The sequence below is a fragment of the Panthera leo genome, chromosome D2 (assembly GCF_018350215.1).
Source record: "Panthera leo isolate Ple1 chromosome D2, P.leo_Ple1_pat1.1, whole genome shotgun sequence".
Classification (NCBI taxonomy): domain Eukaryota; kingdom Metazoa; phylum Chordata; class Mammalia; order Carnivora; family Felidae; genus Panthera; species Panthera leo.
In genome coordinates, this window is record NC_056689.1 from 50,715,779 (window position 1) to 50,741,480 (window position 25,702).

Genomic DNA, 25,702 nt, shown 5'->3' on the forward strand with positions numbered 1-25,702 from the left:
GAACAGTAAAATTTCAACATTTGCCATTCTGTTTGTCAACAATCAAGTAAGAGAGTAGCAACTAGGTGTAAGTTTAAGTTGTAGTAGTTGTGTGTCCTAGGGAAAGACACCCCCATGTATCCTCTGTAAAGTTGAAATCAAACTCCATGATTGAATTACACTATCATTCCCCAACTGGCCTTTTAGTGGTCAAGATTGCAGTGGTCTCTATAGATCTATAAATCAAGAAAAAGTAAGTACATGAGAAGTCTGTAAGATGGATGTTATTGGAAATGTGGAGTAAAGTTGGTCTTGGGTGAAAAGGAATAGAAAGGAGATCTCAGGAAGAGAGGGAGAGAATATGGAACTAACCCTGCCCATTCAGGTTGACAAAACGTGAGACAAGAAAGGTATTAATGCTCTTGCAGAATGGAAGTCCCAGACTGTGAAAGAAGGTATGGCCACAGTCATCTAGTCAGAACCCACCATATTTTACCTCAAAAAGTGTGGTGTCTGTGGAACTTGGCATCTGGGTATTTTGTGCTATAGTCCATCTGAGTCACCCAAATTTTCATTTAATGGTACAGCATGTTTTTATAATTGAAGCTATGGAAGAGGGATATGTCCTGATTATGAAGTAAACTGGAGGAGGGATTGGGTAATTATCCAGGTCGATAATCTTCAGAGCCCAAACTCAAGAAATAATCACACATTGCCACCATTTTCCATGTGGAAGTGGCAAGAATGTACCTTTGGTTAATAGGTTAATATTTTTCATCAGGCAAAATGTTACCAAGTTAATATGTTTAAAATGATTACGTGCTCTTTAAAAAAATGATCTTTATACAATAGAATATTTGGGTAGCAGAAACTAACTTCTATGTACATCTTTCTTTTATTCAATCCCCCCCCCCCAAAATCCATGATCAAAGCTGTTCTAAGAGTTGTAATACTAAAGTAAGGCATTGTTTTTCTTGTACAGGGGGATGGTCTTCCCAACCCAGTGTCTATAGAAGGCATCATGTGAGTACTTTCCACAGCAATGGGAATAAGTCTGTCCACACCACTCACCTGGACCCCATTACAAGTATACCTGTTAGGTAGTATAATTTGAGGTCCCAGTCTTGTTTTTTTTTTTTGCAAAACTGGGAATTAAACATGTGAACTTGGTCTCAAATAAATGTCATTTGTTGGAATTCAATTGAGATACACTGCCTCTCCTATCCCTGTGGAAATAATAATCCAGCTTCCAGCTACTTTAATATTATGTAAAGTCCTAGTTAAATAACAAAAACAAAAACAAACAAACAAACAACAACAAAAACCACCTGCCCTGAGATCCACCCTGACTCCTCTCATGCAGGACCCTAGCTAATGCTAAAAGCGTAATATGATTTTTATGAAGAGGGGGATGTTCCTTGACATGAAATAAAACACGCTGTTATTAGAAGGAAACCAGAGGAGCTTATGAAGGTTCAAAATCTTCCCCATATTTTTCTGGTTTGCTAAATAGAGAACTGATGAATCACATGAATGGGTGTGCTCATGTTCCTCTCCCCAGCTCCAAGCTCCTCTCCTTTTGGGAGGGGGCGGCTTGAAATGTAGAGCACTCTCTCAGCCTGCTTTCAACCCTCTGGTCTCCCTTCAAAGCAGTAGAAGTCTAGAAACTGTTACGAATTTTCCCCTGATCTGACTGGAGACACAGTTTCAGGAGAGAAGAATCAAACAGCCTACATCAGTCAGAATTCCCCAGAGAAGAAGAATCACATATATGTAGGGATATATATACAGATAAGAGATAAGAGAGAGACAATAGGGTATATTTTATTTTTGTAAAATATAATATGTATTTAAATATTATATATTTAAATATTATATATTTTTAAATATATTTCCATATATATATTTTATAAATAAAGACATTTGTTTCAAGAAATTGGCTCATGCAATTGTGGGAGCTGGTAAGCCCAAAACTCCTAAGGCAGGCCAGTATGCTAGAAATTCAGGCAAGAGTTGCAGTCTTGAGTCCAAAATCTATAGGGAAGACTAGCAGGCTGGAAAGCACAGGCAGGATTTTTATGTTACAGTCTCAAGGCAAAATTCTTTCTTCTCCCCCAAACCTTAGTTTCTATACTTAAGATCTTCAACTGATTATGTGAGTACCACTCACATTATCAAGGGCTATCGCTTTCATCTCAAGTCAACTGTAATTGTAAATGTTAATAACATCTACAAAATACCTTCCTGACAATATCTAGACCAGTGTTTGATCCAACAACTAGGCACAATAGCCTAGCCACGTTGACAATTGAAATTAAGCATCATGCATCAGTCCTACTGGTGTGTCAAATTGTTGATCTTCCAGAAATTAATTCTTTACATATCATTCTACCAGGTTAATAAATATGTGATTTTTCTTGTTCTAAAATAAATTCAAGAAACGTCAAAATGATTGCTTCATAAATAGCACAGACCCTTTAGAGGAGAAAATTGTGTTGCAAGCTTCAGAGTTGTTTAAAGATAAAAGAAAATCTCTAAAGCATTGCAAGGTCCTTAAATATAGGAATAAATTATAGGACTAAATGTAGAAATAAATTGGAATTTGAAAACATTCTAAGGGTAGATGTCTGATACTGTTATCACTGCAGAAGTATACGACTTCTGGAATTGAAGCAACACAGCTAAAGCCAACACACACACAAGACATGCTATACCAGCAGGTTTTTCCCTTTTACAGGAAAGAGAAGTACAACCTTTTAAAGAAGTTTACATTCTCTGTGATTGCTTTGGCTTCAGTAAATAAGATCGAGAAGAAAATGAAGGTGTTTCATAGTCACCAAAAATTCAACAATAGACAAAATGTGGAACTGATTTATTTTATGACACCATAAATTCAACATCCTATTGTTCTAAAAGTGCCTTTCATTTGTTCGTGAGTGTTGTTATTCAACATGATCACATGCCTGCTATGTCCCAGGTTCTCTGCTGGTTACTGGCGATGCAGTGTTTCCAGCATCGTGGCAGTGATACACAGAAGGAATTGCTTGTGTTTATAAAATACATGTGAGGCAGAGAGATAATATTTTTTTTTTGTGCATAAATACATAAACATTGCCTGAATGGCTATACCATCACCTTCCAGATAGGTGCGTTGGCCAAGCTGGGTCAACAACATTTGTGTATGCTTAGTAACGTCCCTCTTTGAAGTATGTCTACCTCCCAACACACCCACCATGCTCCCGGATCCATCATTTTTCTTTCTTTCCTGGTCGCTTTGAGTTTTTCCTCAAAGTAGCACAGATCATCCCTTATTTGTTTGTATCTGTTTCTTGTTCATCATTATATCCCCTGTTCTTGGCACAATGCCTAGAAAAGGAAAGGAGATGAATAGTTACTTGTTGAGTGAATGAACGAATGGTAATTCACAGTTGTATGAAATCCAAAACCTGCCCTGAGTCAGGGGATGAGGAAAATATACCTTACTCCCTGACCAAACAGTCAGCCCCAACCATAGGCTATCTACATTACTATCTTTGAAAAAGATACATCTTTGAGAGTAGAAAACCCATAAATGGACCCAAAACTATATAGTCAACTAATTTTTGACAAAGCAGGAAAGCATATCCAATGGAAAAAAAAGTCTCTTCAACAAATGGTGCTGGGAAAACTGGACAACAACATGCAAAAGAATGAAACTGGAACACTTTCTTACACCATACACAAAAACAAATTCAGAATGGATTAAAGACCTACATGTGAGACAGGAAACCATCAAAATCCTAGAGGAGAACACAGGCAGCAACCTCTTTGACACCAGCCATAGCAACTTCTTACTAGACATGTCTCTGGAGGCAAGGGAAACAAAAGCAAAAATAAACTATTGGAACTTCATCAAGATAAAAAGCTTCTGCACAGTGAAGGAAACAACTAAAAGGAAGCCTTAGGAATGACAGAAGATATTTGCAAATGACATATCTGATAAAGGGTTAGCATCCAAAATCTATAAAGACCTTATCAAACTTGACACCCAAGAAATAAATAATCCAGTTAAAAAATGGGCAAAAGACATGAATAGACACTTTTCCAAAGAAGACATCCAGATGGCCAACAGACATATGAAAAGATGCTCAACATCATTCATTATCAGGGAAATACAAATCAAAACCACAATGAGATACCACCTCACACCAGTCAGAATAGCTAAAATTACCAACCCAGGAAACAATAGATTTTGGCAAGGATGAAGAGAAAGGGGAACCCTCTTACACTACTGGTGGGAATGCAAACTGGTGCAGCTACTCTGGAAAACAATATGAAGTTTTCTCAAAAAGTTAAAAATAGAACTACCCTCTAATCCAGCAATTGCACTACTAGGTATTTTCCCAAAGGATACAAAAATACTGTATCAAAGGGGCACATGCACCCCAAGGTTTATAGCAGCACTATCAACAATGGAAAATTATGTTAAGAGCCCAAATGTCCATTGACTGCTGAATGGATAAAGAAGATGTGGTATATATACACAATGGAATATTACTCAGCCATAAAAAAGAATGAAATCTTGCCATTTGCAATGATGTGGATGGAGCAAGACTAAGTGAAGGAGGTCAGAGAAAGACAAATACCATATGATTTCACTCATATGTGGAATTTAATAAACAAAACAGTTGAACATAGGGGAAAGAAAAAGAGAGAGAGAGAGAGAGGCAAACCATAAGAGAGACTCTTAACTATAGAGAACAAATGGAGGTTTGCTGGGGGGGGAGGAACGTGGGGGGGATGATGGGCTAAATGGGTGATATGTATTAAGGAAGGCATTTGTTGTGATGTGCACTGGGTGCTATGAATCACTAAATCCGACTCCCGAAACTAATATTACACTATATGTCAACTAACTAGAATTCAAATAAAAACTTGAAATACTAAAAAAAAAAAAAAAAAAAGACATCCATGAAGTACAAGAACAATGGGGACCCTCTCTTCACCTGAGAGAATTAAGCTCTAATGGCCTGAAGCATCTACTATGTCAGAAATTAACTTCTCTCTTATGCATCTAGAATGTTCTATGTCATCTTTAGGAAAACTGTGAAAATAGTCACCCAAATCATTTTCTGTGATCAGTTGGGAAAGGCTGAGTGGAGGTATCCCCATGCCTGAGCGGCAAGCCTTCTATGCTGTGTAATTGCAATTATGCTGAGTCACTATAGATAATTACTCTTCATTATTGGCTAATTTCTTCTATTTCCTGGTATTCTGTTTAACCCTGCCCAGCTTAATTCTATATTGGTGGCAGGAACCTATACTTTAAGCCTGCTGTTTTAACTCCTCGCTATTAGGGAACACTTCCTTTCTCAAGTCCTCTTTGTCCGTTTCAGTACTGCATACTATGGGGAGCTAGGCATGGGGGGTTCCATGCTTCTGGTCCGGGTCATCATGCAGTTTCTGATATTTCTCGGTAGGCCACAAAACACAGTCAGTGCCAAGAATTTCAGGAGATTGGGGCGGGGAGCCTAGAACCCCACGGTGAAGTCTGTTGCAGAGCATACAGCACTAGGAGCTAATCCAGGGACAGCCAGAACACCAGGTGGAGGAGGGAGCGAGCAGGACTGAGCGTTCCCGTGCAGTGGAGGCCTGCTGGCCGGCTGACTCACCATCATTCTCCTGAGAAAAACAGGACTCCCTCTCCCTCTGCTTTGCTGCTCTTGGGAGGAGCCCAAACCCCAAGGCAGCTGGGACAAGAAGGTGAAAACAAGGCTTTTTGATCACTTTATATGAAGCCTTGATATAAGGAGACGAGAGCCTATTTCCTTCTATTTCCCTCAAACAAAATATGGCTCAGCAGTTTGCTTAATCAGAATACATCCTGGCTATTTTCTTGGCTATTTTACCACTTTAAGTCCGCCAACCACTCTTTTAAGACAGATGTGACAGGAACAGTACAACCTGTATGTCTCTTCAGGAACAATAAGTACGGAATTATTATAGATACAGGAGATGCACGCCTTTCATATATCCTTATTTTGCTGCTGAATTTCTAAAGTTCAGATCCTTATCTAAAATTTCCAGTAGTATATATAACAGCCTAGGGGCACCTGAGTCGCTCTGTTGGTTAAGCATCTGCCTCTTGATTTCAGCTCAGGTCACTATCGATCTCATGGTCATGAGATCGAGCCCACCAGGGGGCCCCATACACAAAACCTGTTTGGGGTTCTCTCTCTCTGCCCCTCCCTGACTCATGTGCGCTCTCTCTCTCTCTCTCTCAAAATAAAGAAATAAACATTTAAAAAATAAAATAAAATAAAGCAAAATTGTGCTCTAATACCACTTGGGGGCTAAGTGATGCTGGTAAATAAAGTAAGTCATTCAATTAGGTTTTTATTTGTGTCTGAAAGATGTTTGCTATCACTTAATAGGTTTAGAAATAAAAGATCAGCCCTACACAGACTGCTCCCCTCCTCAAAGATCTAAGTCAGCTGTGGATGTGTTGACCAGACCAAGAAGGTCCCCATTTGGGGTAAGTCATTGAGGAAAATGAGATGAAGCATACTTCCATGCTTCTTGATGGTTTTTTCTCTTCAGAGAAACTGTTGGAATAATAGTCTATGTGGTCATCCAAACACTGTACTTATGAAACATGAAAATATAACAGCAATAAAAGCAAATACAGTTGATCTTTGAACAGCATGGGTTTGAACTGCGCAGACCCACTTAAGTGTGGATTCTTTGACTAAAAATGGATTTCTCTTCCAAATGGTTTCCTTAATAACGATTTCTTTTCTCTAGATTACTTTATTGTAATAATATAGTATAGAATACCTTCAACCTACAAAATATGTGTTCGTTGACTGTTGATATTATCGGTAAGGCTTCCTGTCACAGTAGGCTATTAGTAGTTACGTTTTGGGGGAGTTAAGGTTATACATGAATTTCTGGCTGCATGGGGCTCCGAACGCTCATGTTGTTCAAGGGTCAGTCTACCAGACCACTTACTGTGAGCAAGCAGGTACCATAAACCTTTTACATATATCATATCATGGAGTTCTGATAAAAACCCCATGGAAGGGATGCCCCTATTCATCTCATTTCACATATTAGGAAACTAAGGCACTGAGAGATAAGTAAGCTTCAGTCACACAATAAGTACGTTGGAAAGATATTGGAATAAAAAGAGTTGGGAGAGAATACTACCTCTGGTCACCAAATTTTGTTTCCATCACCACTTAATTAAAATTTGGCTCAGGAAAGTGTTCATATTCTCAACAAAAGAAGAAAAGCAAAAACCTCCTTGCCTTAGGCCAGGCCTGCCCTCCTAGCTATTAGCAGCTTGCATGTTACAATAGACATGCATCCTCCTGCTGACAAAGTTAAACTGAGGTTCGTTCTCACTAAATATTCATGCTGTGGGTAAAGAGAACTGCTATCTGTGTATGTGGACTGTGTTATCAGGGGCGATTTCATATTCTTTCTCTTTCTGCATCAGAAGCAGAATAATGGAGACTTCTAAAATCCCCGAGTCCCCAAAATGGTCATTCTAGCCATTATCATCTCCCTGCCCAAAAACTTAGTAAGAGACCAGGTCTCTGGTTTATTCAAACAACCAGAGAGTTCCTTGGTATAGCGCTTCATGCTCTGGCTACCCTGTGCTTAGAAAGGATGCTTCCTTACTGGGACCTCGTCCCTATACATTTAAAAAGGACAACTTATTATTCCTTTTTTAATGTTTATTTTATTTTTCAGAGACAGAGAGAGAGAACAAGCAGGGGAGGGGCAAAGAGAGAGGGAGACAGAGGATCCGAAGCAGGCTCTGCGCTGACTGCAGAGAACCTGATGCAGGGTTCAAACTCGTGAACCCTGAGATCATGACCTGAGTCAAAGTCGGTCGCTTAACTGACTGAGCAACCCAGGCGCCCCTAAGAAGGGCAATTTATTTTTTATTTTTTAAATAGTTCTTTTTTTTAACATCTATTTATTTTTGAGACAGAGAGAGACAGAGCATGAACAGGGGAGGGGCAGAGAGAGAGGGAGACACAGAATCTGAAACAGGCTCCGGGCACTGAGCTGTCAGCACAGAGCCCGACGCGGGGCTTGAACTCACGGACCGTGAGATCATGACCTGAGTCGAAGTCGGACGCTCAACCAACTGAGCCACCCAGGCGCCCCAAGAAGAGCAATTTAGAAAGAGCAGTAGTTTTATTTTTATTTAAAAAAATTTTTTTAATGTTCTTTTTGAGAGAAAGAGACAGAGCGTGAGGGATAGGGACAGAGAGAGAGGGAGACACAGAATCAGAAGCAGGCTCCAGGCTCTGAGCCGTCAGCACAGAGCCCAATGTGGGGCTCAAACTCACGAACCTTGAGATCATGACCTGAGCTGCAGTTGAATGCTCAACTGACTGAGCCACCCAGGCGCCCCTAGAAAAAGCAGTAGTTTTATTTTATTTTATTTTATTTTATTTTATTTTATTTTATTTTTTAATTTTTTTAACGTTTATTTATTTTTGAGACAGAGAGAGAGCATGAACGGGGGAGGGTCAGAGAGAGAGGGAGACACAGAATCTGAAACAGGCTCCAGGCTCTGAGCTGTCAGCACAGAGCCCGACGCGGGGCTCAAACTCACGGACTGCGAGATCATGACCTGAGCCGAAGTCGGCCACCTAACCGACTGAGCCACCCAGGCGCCCCAAAAGCAGTTTTAAAATATAGTTACTGCTGCCCTCACTAGTACTTGTGCAACTATCTTGTACATTTTAAGTGAGCCTTTTTTAACCTAAACCAATTATACAGACCATGGTCTCCAAAATAATATTTGCCACATTTGGGATGCCTAGATGGCTCAATTGGTTAAGCAACTCGCTGTCGAGAGTTTGAGCCCTGCATCCAGCTCTGTTCTGACAGCCCAGAGCCTGGAGCCTGCTTTGGATCCTGTGTCTCCCTCTCTTTCTGGCCCTCCCCTACTCACGCTCTCTCTCTCTCTCTTTCTCTCAAAAATGAAATAAACATAAAAAAATTTTAAATTCAAAATATTTGCCATATTTTAAATACTAGGCAAATTCAAGGTAACAAATGGCCTCAGGTTCCACTAGGTACAACAAGGAAATTTTATAGCTCCTTAGCTTGTGTTTTAGTCCCTGATGTTGCTCCCCAAATGATGAAGCTAATTTAATTAAGGATCTGTTAAAGTAACGACCCATTTAGTGCTGGAAATGGGAAACAACACACATCATTTCTCCCCCTCCCCCCATCCCTATCTGCCCTTGAACCTAGGGGATATGACCATCTCATAGACAATGCCCTGTGGGCTTAAGAAATAGAACAGGTCAGAGAATTCTCAGACTAATGTTAAGTACATGGTTTATTATAGGGACCCACAGGTATAAGTCTGAGCGGACACATTACAGAGAAAAGTCAGGATGATTAGAGGCTTCACAATGCAATAAAACCTATAATCAATGACAGCTAACTTTGAATACTCATCTTGTGCCAGGCTCCTTTCTAAATGCTGTGTATGTTTTTGTTCATTTAGTCTTCATAGGCAAATGATGGAATTGGTACTATTCTTATCATCCACATTTTACATATGAGAACACTGATGGACAGAAAAGTTAAGTAACTTTCCAAGGTCACACAGCTAGTTGGAGGCAGAGTCAAACATTTGGATCCAAGCATTCCAGCCTCAGGATCCTTGAACTTAGCCACTATATTTCAACTTCTTGTCAGAATAGAAGTTTAACGTTGACTGTCCTCTTCTTTGTGACCTCAGAGATGTAAAGAAAGGAATGGTCAAATCACCTGAGGGTTCATCGAGAGGGTGAATTTCAGAAAACCCTGTGTTTGAGTTTTCATTTGTTTTTGAAGGGAGACATCATTTTTTGATACTGGAAAAAAAGACTCCTTATCATAATTATCATAATGTTTGCCTAGCAGAGAACCTGTAGACACATATATGTGACCTCCCAGGGCAGGAGTAAACAACGGTTAAGGCCCCATTTGTACTTATAGCTATGACAATTGAAGAAGCCAGTGAACTCCAAAAGCACCAACATAGGTCACAAATGATAGAAGCAGAGCAGCATACCTGGAGGGTGATGGGTTTCTGAGTCCATTTTATGCCACTACATCCAATCGGTATGGATTTGTTGATAGAACCATTCAGTTCCAACCTTTCAGTATTCCTGAGATTTACTTAGACCCAAGGAGCAAAGAGGAAATTTCACTGTAGTCTACAAAGGCAATCAAGTCATTGGACCATCTCCATTGCAGAGTTTCAAACTAGCACATGCCATTTTTCTTTGGAGAGCTAGGATGATTCTGGAACTTTTAGAGCCTAGAATATAAACCGGAATATAAGGAGAGACTGAGCCTTATTTATCTTGCTCACTTACGTGTCACAGGTGCCTAGAAGCACGCCCAGCAGATAGCCGGCACTGAATGCACTGAGTGAAAGTTGGTCAGTGAATGAGTTGGGACAACAGACTTCTCTGAGTCTGGTTCCATTCCCGGTTTAAGGGAAATGGGTAGCACCCTTACACAAATTTATTCTAGAATTCCTTCTGTAGGATTTGCAACTTGAAAACATGACAGAGAAGGGAAGTCTTTGCTCAAATGTATATACCCCTAAGACTATTTCAGCAGTCCCAGGATTGTAGAGTATAATACTGACATTTGATCACTGGTTGAAAGTAAAGACATCCACCCATCTTATATGAGAAAACATATGGGAGAGGTTAGCAGAGTGCCTGACTATAAGGAAGTGCCTAATAAATGGTTAGAAAGGGTCCAGTGGAAACATGCTGAATACTCCTTCATTCTGAGGTTCATTCTCATGTAATATTTCTACCATTAAAAGCACATGGACTAGTTGATTACCAATTTTTCTCTTAAACAGTCTGTTTGTGTCCCCTGCAGGTCATTGAAACTCTCAGAAAAGAATTCTGATATCTTCTAGCAACGTGCCAAGGGAGCCCTGGCAAGACTAGGACACATCACCACAGCACTGGGAGGTCGGTTGTGTTATGCTCATAAGGAGAATATGTTTCACTAAATGAAAGAATGTATGTGGTTTCCAGAAATACTTAGCTTGTTTCTAAGCCAGGGGTCCTCATTTCTGTTATTCTCAGGCTGCCTTTCCAAACAACTCTAATGAAAAGAGCTCTTGACTTTTCTATACCATGAGGATTCTGATCTAACGTGTTACTCTAATATCAACACATTCAGGAGCCTCTTGGTCTCTCCATCCCACTCAGGAATTTTGTTTCCTGTACTGAGAGAATCTGACTTAGTCACAGAAAATATCTGTGCTTATTTGGTGATTTGAGTCATAAAATATAAAAGACATGTGTTACAGATAAAAACATTTAATTAGCTTAAAACGATTATTGCGCACACTAGCAATGTGATCCTAGGAGGTAGACTGTTGGATTTCAGGAGTAAAGGAAGGGAAATGAGGCAAATATTTTAAAATTAATACAATGTACCAGAAGCTAGGTGCACTTCACTACTGGCTTTTACTGAGCTTAACAGGTGCCAAGCTCTATGCTACACCTTTATGCCCATGCTCTCTCATATAATCATCACACCTATTCTTTGATGTTGGTTAAATAGATCCCTCTTTTCCAAGTGGGGAAACCACAGTAGGAAAGGGATAACTTGCCCAAGGTTCCTTATCTAAGAAGTGGTGAATTCAGAACTTAAACCCTAAGATCTGGGTCCGAAATCTAAGATTTCCCATGCTACAATTTCACGTGCCCTACTATTGACTTAAGCAGATGGTAAAATCTTGACCCTTATAATTGGAAAGAGTAGGGGTAGAGGATACAAGTTTTACAACAACAGATACTATCACATAGGAGGACAACCGCATGGCCTCTCTCTACCCCTGAGATGGAAGACGCAGCCCCAATTCTCTGTCAAATGAGAAATAAGCTAGATCTTGACCTTGCTTGAACCAGAGATCAACAGGTTCTAACAGAACTCTGAAATCCCAGAGTCCCCGCTGACAATGATTTTGTTGTGTTTGTATCATGGTCCAATTTCAGCTCAACGGGTCACATAAAGCAAGTTTTCCTCACTCACTCACCATCTTCTCCTAGCTCGTGGCTTTTCCTCCAAAACCTTCTCTGGGTATTTTCATAAATAGGTTTCATAATCAGAAATATAAGGAGAATCACAGCAATGCCAATTCCACCCCCAGGACTGGTTCCTGAAGGCATGCTTTAGACCCTTCACTTGTTTTTCACAAGAGTAGAAATAACTGGGCTGTGCTAGGTCTATTTTTATGAAATTATTCTGAAGAACAGTCATTATGTTGGGAAGATTCTACCTTCTCCATCTCCATGGACTGTGGCTAAATGAGGACAGCGGTTTGTGAAAAAGCAGTCGCAAGCCTTTAGAACCACCGCATCGCATACAGTAGTTGGTTTCTTAACATGTTTCAGCGGGCATGGCCTGGAAGCCCAAACTAAAAAGAAAAATATCCATGTTAGCTCTAATTTAATAACAATTCTTCTCTATAATTTCCGGGACTATGTGACGTGCTAAGGGAAAAAAAAAATTCTTATAAACATAAATTTGCATCACAAAAGCAAATGTCATGATTATTAAAGATGGGATAGTCTGCCAGTTGCTGGAATTTTTTTAAGTTTATTTATTTATTTTGAGAGGGGGGTGGAGAAGGTAGAGAGAGAGGGAGGGAGAGGGAAAGGGAGAGGGAGAGACAGAGAGACAGAGAGACAGAGAGAATCCTCAGCAGGTTCCACGCTGTCAGTGCAGAGCCTGACACGGGGCTCAGACTCACAAACTGTGAGATCATGACCTGAGTCGAGATCAAGAGTCAGACGCTTAACCGACTGAGCCACTCAGGCTCTGCGGGATATTTGTTTATATGATGGGTCCCAGAGCACAGGGAGTGGGGGCTGCGGGGGGTCGGGGGTGGACTTGTGCGGTGCATGGTTTCCCCATTGAGATCTTCTGTCTAATCCTGCTCCTGCTGGTAGAATTCACTTCGTTTACATAAATGTCATCTCCAAACTGTGTGGATGAGACCAAGTGGTTTGTAAGGTTCTCCAGGAGCCTCAAACTCCAGAGGCTCCTTCTAACCCCTCTACCCCGTTCACACCCAGGCTTCTTCACCTCTTCCCCTTCCCACTGCAAACACCACCGGAAGCAGCAGTGATTGTGTGAACTGGTCTGGTCGTCTGACTCCAGGATGCTGATGGGGCCACTTACACCACAGGGCAGGGTCATCATGCAGGGGAATGCACACTCAGGAGCAGAATGCACTTGGAAGTGGCTTTCCTTTCCTGCTCTCAGGCTTGCAGCTGGAGGGGGAAGAGGACCCAGGGCTTGCTCTCTGCACTGCTCCGCCCCCTCTTCTCTGTCAACAGCCAAGCCGGAACCCACGCCTCCAGATGAAGCTTAGGCCATCTCAGGCACTGGGTTGGAAACAATCGCATTTTTTCCCGTAGTCTCTCTCTCTTCTCTCTCTCCACTGTGTTCGATTCCCCTGCAGCTGGCAGGTGAAGGATTGGGTAACTAGCTGGGGGAAAATGAAACATTGCGCTCATACGGTCCAGTTGGCTTTACTAGAGTTCCGTGGACTGAGACCTCAAGCTCAAAACCAACTGCCAAACATGTGGTTTTGGCCATTTACTTTCCATGTGTTCCATTTGGGGTGTGCCTTCCCAGAGAATATTCTAGGGAGGACAGGACATGGGCTGGATAGGTGGGAGGCAGATGTTCTGAATTCCTTGGCTCTAACACTACTGTCACCAAGAATGGTGCAATTACCAATAAGATGATTTGGAGAAGACTCTTTAATTTGAGAAGCAGATATAAGCAATTTTATCAAAAGTTAGCCTACACCCTAATTAACAGAGTTTGCATAAAATGTAAGCTCTTTTTATTTTTATGTTTTTCATGTTTATTTTTTTGAGAGAGAGAGAGAGAGAGAGAGAATGAGTGGGGGAAGGGTAGGGAGAGAGGGAGACACAGAATCTGAAGCAGGCTTCAGGCTCTGAGCTGTCAGCACAGAGCCCAACATGGGAACATGGGACTCAAACTCACGAACCATGAGATCATGACCTGAGCTGAAGTCGGAGGCCTAACCGACTGAGCCACCCAGGTGTCCCTATAAGCTCTTACGTGACAAATATATGACAACAATTCATTTGTCTGAATTAGTTCACGTATAGCCTAAACCTCTCTCTTTCTCAAAGTATCTCTAGCTCTATCACTTTCTTTCCCCATCTGTCTCTCTCTCTGTCTCTCTCTCTCTGTCTCTCACCCACACACACACACACACGCACACACACGCATGTGCATGCACACACATATATACTCTACCACGTGACCATGCAGGTACATCACAGCATCACACTGAGAGGGACTGAGAGTCTACTCCTCCTGAACGAGCCATCTGAAGCAGGAAGCCTCCAGAACCAGAGCCCGAAGAAGAAATGATATAATTGGTCTCAGTTTTTCCTGTCTGAAGCCCACATACATGCCCACACTGCAACACACAGCCTCTGGCTTACACACCTGACATTTCCCTACCCACTGGGAGCTCCGTACCTCAAATAAGTCACTGTAACTATGGAGAGTGACTTCTCAGGCATATATCCCAGACTGAAAAAAATGTGTAGGCCAGAGGCAGCTACCCTCTCTGCCCAGGGAGCTCAGAGCGCCCCCCTCACCAGCAAAGTCAAACAACTGCCAACCAGCTTTTCCTGGAGGGCACTGACTTATCCATAATGAAACTTTCCAGGTCCTTAGCCTCCCATCCTGTCATGAGAATCCTGTCATTTCCACACCATTGACTGGAGCTTAAATGCTGCTTTGGGTATAGAAGAAAAGGAAGTAAAGCTGGAAGAATATTCAGCAGCCATCTCCTCAGGCAGTTATGAACACTCAGCTATAAGGATGCTGTCTGGCTTCCCAGAGAAGAAAGGGGAAAGAGGAAAGACAAAAACATTCAAGACTTGTCAAACTCCAGAGTTCCTTCAGTAAGAACTTTCTTTCCACAGTGACAACAAATGCAGGCTACATCAAAGACTTTTCATTTTTCCTAATATGCCCTGAGCAGTTCTCAAGCTGTTGCCATTGAGCGACTCAAATGTTTTCTAATGCACAAGCACATTTATAGTAATTAGACGTGGGGTAGTTCTTTCCGTTCCAGAACCTTCATGCTGGAGCCTAGTAGATGAAGTCTGGCAGAGTCTTCTCAGTTACAATGGCTACTCTCTTGTGCCATCTCTTTTTTCAAGAGGGAGGTAAGATGGGGGTACAGTGACAGGCTAGTACCAAACCCAGGGTGGGGGCCCTCTGAAGCCCAGAGAGGGAGAGCGGTGCCAGGGACCACCCTCTGCTCAGCACCACAGCAGGGCAGAGCTGCAGAAAGGGAAAGGGAAAGAGAAGAGGAAAGATGGACAGAAGGTTCCTTGGAGACTTTCCTGTTTCACCTCAGGGTTGCCCAAAGGTGATCTGCCACACCGGATTCCTTAGCAAGGCAAGAGGTAGAGAAGCCGTTTGTGAAGTGATCACATGTGCTCCTAACCCCATGTGGCTTCCTCAACCTTGAGGCAAACACAGATACCTACACCTCCTATATATAATTTGCTGTCCTAGCCAAGACTATTCCCAAAGATTAAATTTGACATATATCATAAAAATAGTACATATTCAGAGTAAAATCTTCAATTATGCAGAATGGTACACGGTGAAAAGTAAAATCCCTCTCCCTATTCCTCAGTGAATGTGGCCACAGGCAACCACACTCCATGGTTTACTTTATATCCTTCAAGAAATAATTTCTGCACATACATGTGGGGCACCCGGGTGGCTCAGTCTGTTACGCCAAATGGGGTCAAGACTGAGTCTTGATTTTGGCTCACAGTTGGTGAATTTGAGCCCCATGTCGGGCTCTGCACTGACAGTGCAGCTTGGGATTCTCTCTCTCCCTCTCTCTCTGCCCCTCCCCTGCTTGCACACACTCTCTCTGTCAATAAATAAATAAATAAATAAAAATAGAAAGAAAGAAAGAAAGAAAGAAAGAAAGAAAAAGAAAGAACAAGAGAGAGAAAGAAAGAAAGAAAGAAAGAAAGAGAGAAAAAGAAAAGAAATGAATGGGGTGCCTAGGTGGCTCAGTCCAGTTGGTTAAGTCTGACTTCAGGTCAGGTCATGATCTCATAGTTAGTGAGTTCAGGCCCGCACCTGGCTCTGTGCTGACAGCTCAGAGCCTGGAGCCTGCTTCAGATTCTGTGTCTCCCTCCTTCTCTGCCCCTCCTCCACCCGCACTCTGTCTCTCTCTCTCTCTCTCTCTCTCTCTCTCTTTCTCTCTCTCTCAAAAATAAATAAACATTAAAAAAAGAAATGATTTATATCCATGTAATTGAATTGTATATAATACTTTTTTAAATATTCAAATGGGAATCACACAAAGCATACTGTTCCATCGCTTGCTTTTTAAACTCAATATACGTGGACATTTTTCCATGTCAGTATACTCGGATCTAATTCATTCTTCTTAAGAACTGAATATTGTTTGAGCAGACTATAATTTAATGAGCCCTCTCATTCGTTGCCATTAGGTAACTTCCAGTCGTTTGTTATTACAAGCCATGTTGAGGTTAAATTATTTGTACCTATATCTTTGTGTACCTGTGGCAGCATATCTTTAGAAGTGGAATCTTTGGCTTAAAAAGGATGCACATTGCAAATTTAGATAGATGAAATCATATTGCTCTCAACAATAATAATTGAAAGCAAAATGTTGGCTTTTCCACGTCCTTGCCAGCATGCAGTATTTGCCAGTAGGTGAAAATTGTATTTTTTTACTTTTCATTTCTTTAATTATGAATGAAATTAAGAACACCCCCACTCACAAATCCTAAGTGTGCATTTATAACGCCCTGGTTGTACGCACACAGATACATACCCAGAAACACATTTCCTTCATGAACTACCTATTTGTATCTTTTCCTCATTTTCTCTTGGATTGCTCATTACTCTTCTTGTAAGAATATACACATGTATTTATGAAATTACTCTATCTTTATCATATACATTCACAATTTTTCCTACTTCAGCCTTTGAACTGTTTGTACTTTTTTGCAGTATTGTTACAACACTGAAGTTTTCACATCCTTAAAAACATAACCCAATTTATTAACCTTGTGCTTTATAACTTCTGGGTTTCATATCAGACCCCAAGAGGTTCCCCACTCCAAATTATTTTTTAAATTATGGGTATTTTCTTCCAGCACTATTATTACTCAATTCTTTAAAAAAAATTTTTAATGTTTATTTATTTTTGAGAGAGAGAGCAAGAGTGAGAGAAAGAGAGTGAAAGCAGGAAGGGGCAGAGAGAGAGGAAGACACAGAATCTGAAGCAGGCTCCAGGCTCTGAGCTGTCAGCACAGAGCCCGATGCAGGGCTCAAACCCATGGACCGTGAGATTATGACCTGAGCTAAAGTTGGATGCCATCCAGGCGCCCCATTACTCAATTCTTTAAGTGTGTTTTAATCATTTGCAATTTACACTGGTGTAGGACATAAAGTAAGGAACCAACTGTATACTGTTCTTAAATTTGCAGTTGTTCAAATGTAATTTATTATAAAATCTAATTTTGGCTTATTAATTCCAAATACTATCCTACATGTCAAATTCAAAACATATGCAGGTTATTTCTAGACTCAGTAATCTGTTTCATTGATTTGCTACTTGTACCTTGATTATAAGCTGATTTAATTACTCCAACTTTATTGTGCCTTTCAATATCTGGTAGGGCTAGTCTTTCTTCATAACTCTTCTTTCGTATGTTTTATTTTCAAGCTGGAAAAGTTGCAAGCAGACTGGCTCTTCAAGGGCGGTGGGTTGGGTTTGCTTTGCGGGGTGAGCGCTCTTCTCTTCCATGAAAAGCCACCTGAGTAGGTCCTAAGGTTATGCAGTACCCACCCATAGCCCTAAACATGTACCTAAACACCTAAAATGCAAACGCAGATGTACTCTGTTCCATCACAAGCCAAAGGCTCTGTTTAGAAATGTCAAGTGGGCAGATTTTTAAAAAACAGATGTAGCTTTCTACAGTTTATATAGCCAACAGAGAAATGTTTCTTCTCTGAGTGTGGAATTTTAATGTCCTATTCGTACACACGAGTGCATGTGGTACATGAATGCATGTGGCCAAGTAATGTGTCTCTCTCGGCTGCAGAGATGGGATGGAAGAGCCAGCATCCAAGAGAGGTCTGTCTGGAGTCCTGATGCTCTCCTCACCCTACAGCGCCACCAAGAATGTCAAAAAAAGAACAGGCTGGGACTGGTGCAGCCCATCCCGGGCCTCGGCTCTTTATCTCATAATTGGCGTCATGGACAATGAAACACCCTGAATTAGGAAAATGTATCATTGTTAAGCTTCAGAGTTCTGATTCATTCCAGAGCTTTCTGAGAAAACTGTAGAGGCTGCTTTTAGGCAACACGCTTGAGCAACGGAAACTTGAGCAATGCAAAAAGGCCCATGGCGACCACCGACCACTGAACTGAACGCAAACGGTCTCGTTAAGTGGCCACCTGGAAACAACCATAGGCCCTAAGAGACCAGTTACAACCAGGCACAGTTCCTAAGATTACCAAAAAGGGAAAATTCTATCCCCATCCTCCCTCCCTCCATCCTATAACTGTGGCCCCTCACCACTCCCTCATGGCAGACAGTGTCTCCTTTGCTGTCCTGCCTGTGGCTCCCTGGTGGTGTACTCATTCAGTCAACTTCTGTCTCTTTTGTTCTGCCTTGGGTGAATTCTTTCACTGCCAGTACCTCCAGCTTCCACCCAATCGGGTCACCCCACCTTTGGGGGCCCCATCTGATTAGGAAAGATGGCACAAAAACCTTATTCCTGTGGCCTCTTCCCTTCAATGAATGAATATTGCCAGTCATCCTTGAAAGGCATGGGGAAACATGGATGCTTGGGGACCTTTAGTGTTTGGGGGCCTAGACTCCAGTTAAGAGAGATGTGCTAGAGGGCACTGCCCTGGGGGTGGCTAAGCAGCAGGCTGGGGGCTACACTGGAGGGGGAGTTGGGGAAAGAGGTACACCTTGTATTTGACCTCATGAAGGGGCTTTGAAGGCCGCCGTAACTAACATTCTTTTTGTATCCTCTTTGCTGTTATTTTCTTCTGAAACCTTCATAAAACCTTCAAGTCTTAAAGCCTTACAAGCCTTCATAAAGCTTTGGACCATCTAATAGGCGATTATGGGGGATTAAGGGACCTGACTGTGCCCACCTGGGGGAAAATAGTCAAGAGGCATCCAGCTAGAGGGGATGAGATCTATGGAAGCAGTGGGTTCAGATGAGTTGGCAGAAAATACACTGACAGAGGACAGAGAGCAGCAACTAGATGGTTGAAGTGGCAAAAACTGTGTCCAGTTTCTGCCCTATAAGCATCTTGCAGGGAATCCCAGATATACCTACATAGGGAACCGTGGAATACACTGGAATTTCTACAGACAAATTTGGTTACTAAGGGAGACCTATCACCTCACATCTATTAAAGAAGGGCCATTTCTACAATGAATGTTTAACTTTTTGTAAACTCTGGTTTTCATGCTTAAGGTGGAGGCATCCTTTTACCCATTAAACTAAATTTTTCACATAGGCCAGCTTGTGTCTAGGCCTCACCCAACTGACACAGTTTTCAAATAGTCCAGTACATCCTATCAAGGCAGGAAGATTCTTTATCCTAAACAAACAAAAATTGAAATCCAGCTTATCAAGGTAGTTACCCCAATCCTACTCTTAGCAGATTGAGGACTCTTGGTAGCAACCTTGGCTGGTGAGCAGGGAGAGGCCCCAGTGATGGACAGCTCTGGCATTTCCTCGTGGATACATATGGCCTGTGGAGAAGGACTTGGCTCTTCCAGATGTTGCTAAGTAAAAATAATCACAGAATTGAGGTTCCTATGAGCTCACATTATCCTCTCCCTCTAATTCCCACAACCTAGTTCAGTAGGTCTAACCTCCGAGCCATCCATGCTGCCCTTAGACCGGTTCTTGAGTCCTTGTTTTAATACAAGCTTCCTTTGATAGTCCTTCGAAATCAATTTAAACCGGATATAAATTTGGATTTTTTTTAATGTTTATTTATTTGAGATGGAGGTGGGGGGAGGGACAGAGAGAGAGACACACACACACAGAATCCAAAGTTGGCTCCAGGCTCCAAGCTGTCAGCACAAAGCCCGACACAAGGCTTGAACTCAAGAACCATGAGATTATGACCTGAGCCAAAGTCAGGCGCTCAACCAACTGAGTTACCCAGGTATCCCGTGAAAAACCATCTTTCGACTCAGGTGTCTCTAATCCCATGAGTTCACTGATCCATTTAATACACATTTAGTGAGCATGTGTCTAGTGTATTCACAACTCTATACCACAGCTAATAGAGATAATGATACTATTAGCTCTCGTTTTAATAAAATTTTTATTTTTTAAATAATTTCCAAATGCATTACTCATCTAATCCTAAGTAGAAGAAATGCCTGTGCCTTAAAAGAAATGTGGACACCTGGGGAAACTATATATTCCATGTCAATGTAAAAATACAGTAAATTTTATAATTTCCGTTATGTTTTATAAAATAAGAAAATCAACATGAGGTCAGCTTAACCTCAGATTCTTAGAGGGGCCTAACTCAGAGTAGTTCTTTTGTTTTTTTTTTTTTAATCTTGGGATAAACCTGACTGAATTTTTTAAAAGTTTTTTTTTCATAGAATCACAGTATGGAAATTTTGGAAGATGAAAAATAAAACACCCCTGTTCTAACCGATATTATTAGCACACATAAGAAAAAAAAATAATGAAATGGAATATATACTGGAGTGTTTCCTTCCATTAATTTTTTAAGATATGCCATATATATATATATATATATATATATAAAACAATACATATAGTTTTAACTATATATATATAGCCATACAAAGCTATATCTATAGTTTTTTTTAATATTTTTAATGTTTATTTAATTTTTTAATGTTTATTTATTTTAGAGACAGAGAGACAGAGCACAAGTGGGGGAGGGGCAGAGAGAGCTGAAGACAGAATCTGAAGCAGGCTGCAGGCTCTGAGCTGTCAGCACAGAGCCCGACGCGGGGCTCAAACCCACAAACCATGACATCATGATCTGAGCTGAAGTCAGACACTCAACCGACTGAGCCACCCAGGTGCCCCTGTTTATTTATTTTTGAGAGAGAGAAAGAGTGACAGCAGGGGAGGAGCAGAGAGAGAGGGAGACACAGAGAGAAGCCGGTTCCAGGCTCTGAGCTGTCAGCTGTCAGCACAGAGCCTGACACAGGGCTCGAACTCACAAATTGGGAGATCATGACCTGAGCCGAAGTTAGATGCTTAACCAACTGAGTCACCCAGGCACCTTTATAGTTTTAACTAACGTTAGGGCATAAATATTTATATGCTGCTACAGAGTGTTTATAACCATCATTTTAATATTTTTATCCTGTTACAGTGGGTGGATATATGACAATGTATCATATAACCGCTGCTCTGTTACTAGACATACAAAGTTTTCTAACTTTTCAACTATTCTGAGCAAAGTAGTCTTCCCATATTATTGTTTCTTTAAGGTAGTTCTCTATAGGAAACTTATTTAATTTTTTTAATATGAAATTTATTGTCAAATTGGTTTCCATACAACACCCAGTGCTCATCCCAACAGGTGCCCTCCTCAGTGTCCATCACCCACTTTCCCCTCCCTTCTACCCCCCATCAACCCTCAGTTTATTCTTAGTTCTTAAGAGTCTCTTATGGTTTGGCTCTCACCCTCTCTTTTTTTTTCCTTCCCCTCCCCCATGGTCTTCTGTTAAGTTTCTCAGGATCCACATAAGAGTGAAACCATACGGTATCTGTCTTTCTCTGTAGGACTTATTTCAGTTAGCATATCACTCTCCAGTTCCATCCACGTTGCTACAAAAGGCCATACTTCATTCTTTCTCATTGCCAAGTAGTATTCCACTGTGTATATAAACCACAATTTCTTTATCCATTCATCAGTTGATGGACATTTAGGCTCTTTCCATAATTTGGCTATTGTTGAGAGTGCTGCTATAAACATTGGGGTACAAGTGCCCCTATGCGTCAGCACTCCTGTATCCCTTGGGTAAATTACTAGCAGTGCTATTGCTGGGTCATAGGGTAGATCTATTTTTAATTTTTTGAGGAACCTCCACACTGTTTTCCAGAGCGGCTGTATCAGTTTGCATTCCCAACAGTGCAAGAGGGTTCCGGTTTCTCCACATCCTCTCCAGCATCTATAGTCTCCTGATTTGTTCGTTTTAGCCACCCTGACTGGCATGAGGTGGTATCTGAGTGTGGTTTTGATTTGTATTTCCCTGATGAGGAGCAACGTTGAGCATCTTTACATGTGTCTATTGGCCATCTGGATGTCTTCTTTAGAGACGTGTCTATTCATGTCTTCTGCCCATTTCTTCACTGGATTATTTGTTTTTTGGGTGTAGGAAACTTATTTTAAATAATCTATCTTCTCTTAAGTTTGGGCTTTCTTGCTGAAACTATGGTATATTCTTGCCAATTAAGATGATTAAAATCTTAAAGACTTTTGTTGCAACTATTACTTAAATCTACATTCTTTCTTGAGTGACTGACACTTCTCTACAATTTTTTCTGACTGCTTTGTTCCTCTCAAGGTAAACAACATATTTTTCTGTCAATTTTTGTTACACAAATGCGGAACCATGAACATCACTGAAACACTCGAAAATAAAAGTTGTACTTTCTTTAAGAATTAAACATTAAAAAAATGGATCAGTGGTGATACCAGTGTTTTCTCTGGGCTTGAATGAAAGAACAAAACATATTGGACCTGTGGAATCACTTCAGCCCTGTGAAGACAGATTTAGGAACACATTTTCTTAAGTAATAAAGTGGATTTGCTTCAGCTTCTATTTGTTTCGTCTGCCCCCACCTCCCAGCCTCAAGCCTGTTTGCATGAAAACAAGAAATGTTTCTGATTTCCCATGTGCCTTACACCATTCTGCTATTCTTTTAATTAATCAGTCCTCTTGAAGTTACCTTGTCCATTCCTCCCACATTGTTCTAATTCTATCCACAGATCCCGTAGTTGAGCTGTTCACAGTGCTTGCTAGCATCCCATTGGTGGTAGATTTTACAAGAGAAAGCAAATCGAGGCTTCTGTCACATTTATGTAATCTCTTCACCCAGCATGTGGCTTGAACTCACAGCCCCAAGACCAAGAGTCCAATGCTCCATGGACAGAGCCAACCAGGCGCTCCTACCTACTTCCGTTACAGGTAAAGTTTCATTTTATGCTTCCTGTGGGTTCTCTGCAGTAACTCCTAGACGCTTTCTTCTTGCAGGGAATTTTGGTGCACATCATTTGAAAAGTGGTAACATGTGCAATTATGGCAGAAACAAAAGCTGCAGGACCAAATCCCTCTAGCCAAAAAGAAGAAAAGGTCCACAGGATGTATACATTTTAAAATGCCTCAGTATACATTGAGGAGGGCACTTGTTGGGATGAGCACTGCGTGTTGTATGTAAGCGATGAACCACGGGAATCTACCCCCAAACCAAGAGCACACTCGACACGCTGTATGTTAGCCAACTTGACAATAAAGTATATTTTGAAAAAAATTAATAAAAAAAATGCCTCAGTATAAATTTCAGCATGTCAAATATAACCAGGAGTACTTCATAAGACTGGTTAGCTATTTAAGCTCTATATACAAAGAATGTTGGAAAAATTACAAACAAATATGTTAAGGTCTTTTGTGTTCGATGTTGTTACAAAAGAAATACATGTTCACACACAAAAAATTCAAAATTCACAGAAAAGCACAAAGAAAAAAAAATAAAATCCACCAGTAATAATTTAATCCTTTTTGTCAAGAGAACCACACTGTTCAAATGATAGGTATTTAAATAAAACTGGAATCATGCTCCACATCATGATCTCCAATCATGCTTTTTTCAATTAACAGTATCCTGGGAATAATTTTCTGTGTTATTGTGTTCTAAAGCATGACTTTGGTCTTATTCTATATATGAATATACCACAGGTTAGCTAATTCCTGTTTTTTAGCAGTTGTGGGGTTTTTTTTCTATTATAAGTAACTGTAATTGTGACTTTACATAATTTTTTGCACATTTGTTATTATTTCCTCAGGAGACATTTTTGAAAAAACTCCTATTTTCACTAACCAGAATATAAAAATAATTTTAGGGCCACCCAGGTGGCTCAGTTGGCTGGGCGTCCAACTTCGGCTCAGGTCACGATCTCCCGGTTCATGAGTTCAAGCCCTGCGTTCGGCTCTGTGCTGACAGTTCGGAGCCTGGAGACTGCTTTGGATTCTGTGTCTCCCTCTCTCTCTGCCCTGCTCCTGCTCATACTCTGTCTCAAAATTAAATAAAACATTAAAAAATGTTTTTAAATAATTTTAGAGATTTTTAAATCTCTAATGTAAATGTTAGGAAATATTGCTGAGTTGCCCATAGAGGACTTTTCCTTCTTTTATTAAAAAAAAAATTTTTTTTAACATTTATTTATTTTTGAGACAGAGAGAGACAGAGCACGAACAGGGGGAGAGTCAGAGAGAGAGGGAGACACAGAATCGGAAGCAGGCTCCAGGCTCTGAGCTGTCAGCACAGAGCCCGATGTAGGGCTTGAACTCGTGAACCACCAGATCATGACCTGAGCCGAAGTCGGACACTTAACTGACTGAGCCACCCAGGCGCCCCGGACTTTTCCTTCTTTTAATCTGTGAAAATGCACTACATATATTCCTTCCTACATTTAAATTTTTTAAAATTCAAGTGTGATATTGTTTACCAATTTCTAAAATGATCTAAGTGTGCCTATGTATCCATCCGTCAGTCCCTTTACACATTTAATCTTCTTATTTCTGTAAAAGTTTTTACTAGAAAGATGGCATTTCGTCCCAACATGCTAACACGTGGAAGATGGCCACAGTTCATGTCAATCTTAATCCTTAACCCCTTCACTCAAAGCTCTCCCAGAAAGGCACTCTTAGATTACAATGGAAAATTACTACTTCTGATTGAAAAAAATAATCATAAAGACTTTTAGACTCTATGGTGGTCACCTAATAGTTTAGCTGCCCAGCATCCCGTCCTCTCTTGGTCTATTTAATATTTTTGGTGGGGGGCAGGGCTAACAACACCTCCCTCATTTCATCTGATGATAGTGCAGCTGCCAGTCAGCATCCTGTTCCTGTCACAGTGATTCATTTGTCCCTTCAGCAATTATTAAGCACCTACTTTGTGCCATGTACTATTCTAGGCTCTTAAAACTCAGCAGTGAGCAAAAGTAAAAATGTTCCTGCTTTCTTAGAGCTTAGATCTGTTCCAGGGAGAAGCTTAGCATGTCTGACTCCATATTGTTTCTATCTCCCTGGGTGCTGTGACCTACAGCTTAGAAACTTCTGATGGGCCCTCCACATAGGCATGTTAATCACTGAAGGAATTTTGCTTACAGCTAAGATTTGTGAAAACTGCTTCCCTCCCCCCACACCCCGAAACCTACCTCTCTTGGGGAAATAAGGAAGTACATGCAGAAATGACTATGCTATGTCTACGATTTACAGGAACAACATGACCAGATGTCTGTACACAAAGATCAATTGACCAAGGACAAAGAAGTTACGTGACTTTCCTCAGATGTCTACAG

The 25,702-nt window shown here is 41.0% G+C and overlaps 1 protein-coding gene across 15 annotated transcripts in view; it reads right to left on the reverse strand.

Annotated features, from left to right (window-relative positions):
- Positions 1 to 25,702, reverse strand: part of HTR7 (5-hydroxytryptamine receptor 7) — a 154,403-nt gene that overhangs the window by 10,242 nt on the left and 118,459 nt on the right. For 9 of the 15 annotated variants that reach the window (XM_042908303.1, XM_042908304.1, XM_042908300.1 and 6 more), the window contains 4 exons: positions 19,749 to 19,892; positions 12,296 to 12,433; positions 10,052 to 10,300; positions 2,837 to 3,345 (listed from right to left, as the gene is read on the reverse strand). The gene's annotated coding sequence lies outside the window, so the exon portion shown is untranslated. Of the gene's footprint in view, positions 1 to 2,836; positions 3,346 to 10,051; positions 10,301 to 12,295; positions 12,434 to 14,740; positions 14,900 to 19,748; positions 19,893 to 25,702 lie in introns of those variants that run through there. The other 6 variants (XM_042908292.1, XM_042908289.1, XM_042908288.1 and 3 more) reach the window with 6 other exon arrangements.